Below are 9,909 nucleotides of genomic sequence, written 5' to 3'. Positions count from 1 at the left end.
GGAAACTTGGAATTGAGATGGAGACTTTTTTTTTTTTTTTAGCAGGTCTGTTTGTATTCAGACTTCTGTAACCATTTAGTTCTGAAAAAACAATGGACCTCTGTAGTTTAGGGAACCTAATATTGGTGCAGCCTGGCTTTCCAAAAAGGCAAGAATTAGTTATCACTTCCTCTCAAAATAGCTTGAATTCTTTAAAAAGTATGCTAATGTCAGTAGTCATTGTCCAGCTATCTTTGTTTTATCATCAGAAAAGAGATAACATTTTAACTGAAATCAGTGGACTTCTCAAAGCAATCATGAAAAGTCTCTTTCCAAAGCGCAAAAATAAGTAATCTCTAAAACACAACTGAAAACATTCAAAGCCTTAAAATCATGGGTATTATTCCTGCCAGGACATTTCTGGGACAATGTGGAATTTATGTGGCAGGTGATTTCCCATGTCAAGCGTAGCCTCAGATCATCAGATATGCAGCATTGTTTGCTCTTTCCTTTCAGCACGTATAGAAAAGCATAAGTACACATAAATGCATTCTTTCCAGAGAGAGAACAAGATTTAATCAAATCCACAATAAACGTTGTGCAATTACAATGAATGTTACTAGACAGCATGCTACACTCAGTGAACCATATGCCTAAATGATACAGTATGGGTTTTGTAAACATAAGATCTTCCACGGTTCCATCTCTCTAGCGCTAATCCTTTGACACTTAGCTGAAGTACAGGATTTGTTCCAGAATCATGTCAGGTTCCATTTTTATTTCCTGGTGCAATTACTTGGTGTGTATTTTTTTTTCTAAATACCACAGTCCATGCCAGATATCAGGCTAAAATGCAGTCATGTTAGCTGGCCAAACACACTTTTATTCCACTGTCATATATTGAATTTTCTCAGGTAAGGGACTTCTGTGGCAGTAGTGCAAGATGCAGTTCTGATGTATTCAAAGCTTTCCTTCACCTCTGTGGAAAAACTTACTTTTGCTTGTTTTCTCAAATCAGTTCTCTAGCTGTAGTATTGCATAGGTGTACAAACTGTAATATCATCATGGTGCCCTTCAATCCTCATACTCTTTTTTTATCACTGAAAGCAACCCAGTTCATTTTCAGGAAGAATCTGTTGTTTTTAAATCTTTAAAAAAGGAAGAGACAAGCTGCCTTGCCCAGTTGAAGGTGACCAAAATTACGTCTTATTGAAGTGCTAAGGCTCAATTCAGCCAAAGCAGCAGACTGGAACGAGGTATTGCAAATATATGCATTACAGTGAGCGCAAGGGTGACTAAGCACCGGCACGGATACAATCACGTAATTCCATTATGCAGGTTTATCCTTAAGCACGTAACTTCGATTACTCCAGACTGAATTACATCAGCCACAGACTACCTGCCTGTGTATTGTCTCAGAAGGAGATCAGCACTCTTTGCTGCTAAGTTTTATATTTTACAGCGTGGTGGGATGTCTCGTGTCCCAGTTGTTTGTAGTAATTACCCCTTTTTACCCAACTCCTCTAACTGCAGGTAAATAAGTTCAATTTTAATGACAGCAGCGGTAGGAGACTTGTCCGACAGTAATGTTACAAAATCTTACAGATCTTACCTCAGAAACAAGCAAAAATGAAATCCCTGTTAAAAGTACTTTCTGAAGAGACCTTGTTAGCAACTTCTGGACGATGCCAGGCAAAGTTCCTACTGCTGATGTCCCTCTAACACAGCGTTCATCTGTGCGGGTGCTCAGCCCACGGCTCGCCAGCTCCTGCCACAGAGGCAGCCCCGGCCTCCAGCCGCAGCCTGGCCAGGGCCTCGCCATGCTTCAGGGGCAGGAGCTCTCCAGAAACCCCAACCGAGCGCTTCTCCAGTGCCAGGCACCTTCTCAGCCCCGGCGTGGCTGCGTCGCGGAAGCCGATGCTGCGGTGCTTGTGTTTGTGCTGCCTTCTGGCTCAGCCAGCCCCAAACACTTCCCCCTCTCGTTTCGGCCGGGTTTACGCTTTTATCAGACTGCGAATCAAGGTCAGGACTTGAAAGGTGGAACCGAGAGGAAGGAGAGTCCTTCTGCCCGCTGCTCGCGGCCCTCTTACCTCCCGCTCCATCTCACGTTCCTCCGTGCCACGGGACCCGCAGGCGCCCCGTCTGCGATGAGGGGAGCCTGACGAGACGCCTCGGCCTTCTTCTCCGGGGGCACATCGCCTGCCGCCCCACGGCGCGCCGCACGCTGCACTTGTTTTTCCCCCGGTGACTTACTCACAAGTTTGTGCACCGCCAGGCCCCTCCCTTTCACTGTTTACAGCCCTTTTTTTCCAGAAGTGAGAGGCCGGGCTGGCAGCCGAGCGAGCTGCTGGGGTGCGCTCAGCCTCGGGGCTTCACATTCACGGCGGGCAATGCTGGGGCTGCAGCAGTGAGCAAAGCTGGCAGGGGAGTATCAGATGGGGACGTTTGAGAGCCCCTTCCCTGCCACCTACAGCTCTTGGGCAAGAGCATGTGCTTTATTTTTAACCTGTGGTAAGAATATACAGCGTTGAGGTTTCAGTTTTGTAGGCTATACATCCTGAACAGGCAGAATCACCCATGTTAAGAATCACCCAAGTGCTTGTCCTGCTTTACGAAGGTGACTTGTAGCAGGTAGGGAGACGAGTTTCTGGGTGTTTGAATGTGGAGATGGCTTTGGTGTTGAGAAGAGGGATTAAAATAAGACCGGTCCTCACTTTGTGATGGTGTTAGGGATTCCGCGCTATCTCCTTTTTTTGGTAAGTTGAACAGTGGGTTGTGCTCAGTATTCATGCCACACACAATTAATGATGTATGTACTCTCTATCCTTAAAATGAAGCATGTCCATGCTGTCTTTTGAAAAGTTTTGCGCTGTAGGTTGATAGTTTATTGCATATTGAACTGTGTACTGTGGATGTTCTGTTGGTCGTATGAGAACTCCTCAGGCTCACAAACTGAAGTCGCTTCCTCCATCAAAGTATAGTTTAATGGATAGTGACAACTGAAACTGAGAGCTGCCCCCATTTTCCTAAACCATTTACCTTATATTTAGAGATTCTGAGTTCTCATTCTGCAGCAAATAAACAGCAAAGAAAAATCCACTAATTAAAAATTAAATTAGGCAGGTGTTATGGGGTAAACACCAGAGAAACGCTAAAAATGGTTAGTCTGTGTTGAGTTGCCCTTTTCAGTGCGGTTTGTTTTTATAGACAAGGTCAGTGCTTCTTGTTCCATACCTAACAATTCGCTATGAATGTTGTAAAGCCACTGTAGCTCCTAAATAGCAGAGGATTCATATATTTCTTTTTGATATGTAGTCCACAGACAAAATTAAACATGCCATGAATAACTGTGTTACAGACTGTGCCATCCAGTCTTGGCTGCCTCAAAACTTCAGAAGGACTTTAATCATCCGAAGTTCGCTGGGGAAACAGCAAAGTAGGCAAGGTATTAGCATAGAAGTACTTCTAAAGCTTGGATAGCTGGATGGAAGCCAGTTTTTTTACATGTCATAAAAATTAATGGGGATTTTATTTAGATAAAAATCTACACATAGACTTGAGGAAAATGTCTTACAACATGCAAAAAGTTAAGAGCACTTGGTGGCAAAAATTATTGTAGAAAAAATGCATAAAGTAAACTTCAGTTAATGAGTAAGAAAAAATCAAGTGCTGCTTTGTTCTACTATAGAGTCCATAGCTGTAATCAGTTGTTTTCTTCAGAAATACATAGGGCAGCACCAAGTTGCAGAGCAGGTTGGTTAACAGTTTCAAGCATGACCATTCTGCACTGATTATTTTATTTGATATAAAAAGAAACAAAACACACACACACACCTTTATCCTACTGTAGCACTGTCTCATACTGTGCAGTTTAGAAAAATAAATGCTTTAGTCTACTGGCCCTGTTGAGTTATCATCTATACATGAAATAGCTTTTACCTAGATAATCTGACCTCTGAATATGCATTTTGACAAGCTGTAGTATCATTACAAGCCATATGTAGCTAATAAAGCTGTTGCCAACAAATGAAATCTCTAAAGAGGCCTAAGATTCACGCTTTCTCTTCTAGAGTTCCCAAAGGATCTCTTAATTTGTACAGAGACCGAAAACAAGGGGTATTGCACAGGAAAGGCTGAACAGAGCTTTGCTCCACCGCACAGGCTTGTTCGGGTGGAAGATGAGAACTGAAGGGCTTTGCCAGACCTGTGCATATATGCATGAGCCATGACTTAGTAGATTGTCAGCTACTCATCAGGGTTTGTAAGGTGCTTTTAGAAAGTGACGCACTAAATATTATTTATGGATTAATCCCTAACAATTTAAATAATGGATGATTGGTATTTCTGAAAAGTAGCATACCTGCAATTAGTTGGGCCTCAAGAGGAGCACCCTCTGAAATCTCAAGCGCAAGAGAAAGCCGTGTCATGCTGCTGTTACCTCAAAGTCTGAATAACATGACATTTTTTTTGGCTAACTAGTTTACATACATGCCATAGGGATTAACAAAAGAGTTGTTGGCTGAATATACAGAAAAGTAAAACTAGATTGCCCAGGTTAGAGAGGAGAAAAAATGCAGCAGTGCAGGCAAGTAAGGTCCAAATCCACCTTCCTTGTGCAGTCGCTGAGTTGCTATTGTTTATAATATAATGATACAGCTCAGATAAAATGCTTTTAACCTTAGTGTAGAAGAAAATCCTGCTTGATGCTGGGCTGAAAAACAGGCCTCTTCCAACCCTATCATTTATGTCTTCATGGTGCAATCATTGACCAGTTTGACAGGTGGTATACTTATAATTGATACCGGTTTCATTTTATAATGTAGTTAATTCCCTGCACTATAACGTGAAAGAAGCCATGACTAAATTACAAGAATAAATGATGTATAAAGTAGCATTAAATTAATCATTCTGTCTTGGTTGTTCAAAAAGTACTAATAAAAAAGCAAGAGGAGGTCAGTGGGAACAGGGGTGGTTTTCTTCTTCCTTCAGTCTGAGCACTTTCTAACACGGTTCTGCCAGAGGGAGCACAGGGTTGCCAGCCCTGGCAAGTGAATTCAGGGGCACAGCAGGCCTTGTGGCCACCCTCTCCCACTGACTGCACCTTTATCTTTGGCTCCTTTTTTTGGCACAGTAATTTGAACAAACAAACAAAACCTAACCTTTGACTCAGCCCATCCAACTGCTGCCTACCCCCACTTCGCTATGCGCAATTGGAGTCTGTGAGCCCGTTTCCAGCCTTGCAGCTTACTGCCTCCCTTCAGTCCCGTCTTAGTCCTTCAGAGTTCCTTTCGCCCAGATGTAAATGCTTACATACGTTTTCCTCTGTTTTTTCAAAAATCTTGTGTTTCACATCTGTCTGGCCCTTGTTTTCCCTGCTCTCTCTCCGTGATGGCTCCATTCCAGTTAGCACTGCACCCCCCATCACCGTTTGCTCATATAACACACGTATAGTATTATACCCCTCACAGGGGTTCTCAGTATTACATTCTTCACTTCTTCTCTTCTCTATCACTTTCTTAAGAGACATCCCAAGCTGCCTCGGATACATTCTTAGGCACATCAAGCCAGCAACAAGACCTGCATCTCAGCAGCCACGGTGTGTTTCTGTCACACGTGGAGTGAGGACACAGTTGCTCATGCTTCTGAAGTCATTCTTAGACATCGTTCATTCATCTCGCCGCTTTTCCAGAAACTGAATACACGGCTACTTGAGAACACTTCAAAATTCAGCTCCTTCCCATGGGCCCCTCTCACTTGCTTTGTGACCCTTTTTATTGTTCAGCAGATGTTCGCAGCCACCGTCAGTTGTTTATTCTCTCATTCTATAAGCACCAGCGTTGTGGTAAATCACCCTGCCTTATAGCTGCAGTGTCATTCAGCTCCCACTTCTGTGATAAACTGCTTACTGCTGCTGGCCTGGTAGCAGCCCACTAAATAAATGCAATTTTTTTGCTTCTGTTTCAACGGTTTGTTTATATTATTTTATTATTGCTATATAAATATATATCATTCCCTCTAATATAAAATATTAACAATTTTTCAGCTGCACATTTTGTTTAGATTGTTCATTTCTTTGGGAATCTGAGTGCATTTAAGGCCATGCCAGAACTAAGTTCTCTGCAAATTGCTGTCAACAAATCAGTAAGCATCAAGCGAGTTCAGGCGCTCCTTTGGAAGAAAGAGGAAAACTCATTTTTAGGTAATGGCAACTGTTTTTTCAACACTGTGTCTTCAGGTTCAGAACTGTGTCTTCTGTCAGATTGGAACTGAAGGAATTTCTTCTGTCTTTAAAGTTCATAGAAGATTGCTCAAAAAATGTGTGTCCATCAGTTGTGGATAACTGCATTTGCTTTTTTTTTCTCATTTTCCCCTCAATTTTTAGGTAGCTTAAAGCTTATGAGAACAGATAAGATACTCCAGTATAGGAAGAATAAAAGATCAATTACTCTGGAAACCATGATAGAAGCTGCCAAAACCCGTTGTATCTGTCAGTAAGTAGTAGCATGGTAGTGGTCTGGAGAGTTGTGGTAACCGAGTACCATGGGATAGAGGAGAGAAATGAAATTCTTGCAAAACTGGGGAGGCTAAGTCTTGTGAAGAGATCTTCCATACAAGTCTGGAGAGGCCTTAGTGCTGGATTGAGTCCCCCATTCAGAGACAGATCTGCCAGGCACATCTGCCCTCCCAGCTAAATCCATCCCTTTCCCCTGTAGGGCAGCCTCAGCAGGAGCTGGGTTGCAGTGGCTGCCCAGGGCTCTGCAGGGGTTAACTCTGTACGCTTGGTTGTGTTGTTCCCTTATCGCAGTGCCCAAGTATCAGATGAGTGAGTATGACTGGTCTCCTGCTCCACCTCTTCCCGACTTTCGCTGTATCACTGAATTCCCAAAGAGTCTCTGCATGGAAAACATGACAGACCTTTTCTTCAGCAGGTATTACAGCAAGAAGGGATTTGCCAGAGAGTGGACAGTGCCACTTATATCATGGAATTGTTGTGGCTCAAGGTTTCATTACTGCAAGAAGTGGGATCTCTTACTTTTGTGCACTTGTAAAGGAAGGCTTATCCACTAGGCAAAATAATTTCATGTTCAAGTGAATCAGTGCATATGCAGTCATTACCTGTGTTTGTCTACAAGCCTTAGCTGCCTGGGTTTCTGAAATAAGTCACAATTTTTAGATACCCACATATCTACTCGGTAATATTTTTCTTTAAAAATTGAGTTATTTACAAAATTAAAAGCAGCTACTTTTCTAGTACTCATACTCCCAGTAACTTACAGTGTATTAAATAACAATAATAATTAGAATGAAGCTTCATAAGGTGTTCTGAATTCTGGATTTTATAAAGCTAATGGGACTATGCGAAATGACAGCTTCTAAATGTCAGCGGAGCAGACGGCTCCGTTCCATGTTCGGTGTGATCAGCCAGTTAGTGCTGCTCCTCCAGCTCCTCGCTTACGCTGTCGGGGCACATGGAAGCTGATTTTGATACAGCTTTCCTGCTTTAAAACTAAGTAGCAACAAATCTAAAGTAAAGAAAGTTCAGCGTCAATTCAGATGAATGAAAATTGTTTTGCGAGTTGTTCAGTTTTGTAATTGGTTCAGTGAAAGCCTTTAAGAAAAAAAAGCTGTAACCTGTGGCACAATTTCCACTATGCTTACAACTGGTGAGCCACAGAAACCAGAAGACTTAATTGAAACGTACAAGTTCAGTTTCTTGGAGAGCGCACAAGACCTTTAGCTGTAGCAAATATTTACATTCAATTTAAAACTGAATGTAAGTTGCAGTTTCTTTTAATGTGAAATACTTAAGTCAGTGGGTCAGACAAGGATTACATACACCTTCAGAAAGCACTCTCAATAGCTTGAAGTTGCTGTTCAGAATGTAGCAGGGACTCGATAGATTTACACAGAAGCTGCAATTTGTCCCACTGTCTTTAGTGAAACTATTATTTTTTTTTCTGACTTAATGAACAAGATGATGGGTGCATGATTCACTGAAGGATCTTTATTATAGGATAAAATTTAACTTTTACCCCCCCAGTATCTACAGACGCCTTAAACTGTAGAATAACATGTCAGTTTGGGGCAAAAGACTGGTTATGGGGGAAAAATGCATTTATGAAACATCTTTTGTGTGTGTGTAAAGATCAGATCTTGGAGACAAATTTAAAATTCTCTGTTGAGACCTTTTTAATATTTTAGAAAAGAGGAAGTCACAAGACAGCTTTATGCTAAATTTCTTTGTATAGATCATTTGTACTTCTTTGAGATGGCAAGTGGCCAGATCTCTGAATTTCCAGTGTTTTGGGAGTTGCTCAGGATTCCAGGAGGAAGGATTGTTCATGAACTGAACGTTATGATTTAAATCAATATCACTCCATTAAAGACCAATTCTCAGCAGTCAAAATCAGTGCAAATTATCCTGTTCTAGATATCGGGGACTGAGCTCATCCCAGTGATGGAGCGTCAGAGGCACCAGCCCTGCTGGGACTGCCCTGTCCATGAGCCAGCGCGGTGAGCTGGCAGGGTGGAACCAGCAGCTCTTATCTTATCTCAGCCCTCTCCTTGCTGGCTTCACCCGTGCTTGGGGTTTGTGACGGAGCACTGCTCAGAGCTGGCAGCGCGGAAACATTCCTCGCAGATATTTTACTGCCAGTTGCAGACTGACAGGAGGCACAGATGGTAGTTTTCCTGGAAACTATAATATAATGTCATTTCCTATTAGAAGCATAAGTGAAAGCTGACTCAGTGACTTATCAACAAGAGATCACGTTGGCTGTGTAGGACACTTGTGAAACACTCAGATTGCCAGGACCATGTTTCCAGTAAATCCAAAAATATTGACATAGTTCTTTCCCATATAACGCTTACAAGAGTCACTATGAAACTGGATTGAGTTTAGAGTTTGAAGGGAATAATCTGCCCCAGCAGTTGTAATGTGGCTGAAATGACTCCAAAAGCTGTCACATCCATTGAAGATAGCAGGTATCTTCCTGATCATTGTCAGCAAAAGTCTGAGACATCTTGTTCTGGATGCTCCTACGACTTTTCACTTCGCTTGCTTGCTGAAGGAAATACCAGTTCCTAGCTGCCTCTGTGACTGAGATGAACTTGCCTATTTGCTGATTTCATCTTATTCCATTTATAGTGTCTGGAGACAGTATTTTCACTGAACATTTTAGGGAGGTTAGTATAATATTAATACTGATGTAAGGATGGCTATTATTAGACTGTAAGATCTGGAGCAGGAGCTTTCATTTACGAGGGGCTTGAAATTAACTGAGGCGTCTCACTGCCACAAACAGGTGGTGATTTGTGCTGCTTGTCTTGTGCAGCTTCCCATTCCGCTTCATCAGTGACAGGGATTTTTACCTGTTGTTCATCAAAATTTTCTGTTGATAGTCTTGTTGTCTTGTAGGGCTCCCTGTAGCACCTACATGTACGGGATGATCCATCAAACTCCAGAAAGCCCATAATGACCTTTACCACCTTCTGTTCTAGGATGCTTGCCAAGCCTTGGACAAGCCTAAGTATTTGATGTTCTGTCACTTGACTCCTTGGCTATGCTTTCACAGGTGTGTGGGTGGGAATGCTTCCTTGGTTATTTTTAACGGAGCTCAGTTCTTCTGTGCATGTCAGTATGAGGCCACACAAGCATTTCCAATGCCAGAAAGCACACGTACTTTGTGAGGGCGAGCAATGCGTGAAGGGAGTCTTGGACCTGTGTAAACCTTGGCTCTCTGAATCAAGTCTCCCAGTACAAAGATATCTGTGGAGTTTTATCTCAAGTATACTACCTGTAACTGCCTATTACCCTGCATTCTGTCCAACCCATGGTATTTTGGGAAGCATTGCTTAGGATTTTTACACATTCCTGGGAGTACAGCCCAATAAATGACATTGAAATAAATTCTACAGCTTACTAATTGA

The 9,909-nt window shown here is 42.3% G+C and overlaps 2 protein-coding genes across 4 annotated transcripts in view; one reads left to right on the top strand and one right to left on the bottom strand.

Annotated features, from left to right (window-relative positions):
- Positions 1-9,909, top strand: part of CHLSN (cholesin) — a 128,495-nt gene that overhangs the window by 43,807 nt on the left and 74,779 nt on the right. The window lies entirely within an intron of this gene.
- Positions 1-9,909, bottom strand: part of GPR146 (G protein-coupled receptor 146) — a 51,360-nt gene that overhangs the window by 5,077 nt on the left and 36,374 nt on the right. The gene's annotated exons all lie outside the window — the stretch shown is intronic.

Source organism: Netta rufina, assembly GCF_964035555.1.
Source record: "Netta rufina genome assembly, chromosome: 15".
Classification (NCBI taxonomy): Eukaryota; Metazoa; Chordata; class Aves; order Anseriformes; family Anatidae; genus Netta; species Netta rufina.
This window is presented reverse-complemented; position numbering and strand designations above follow the sequence as displayed.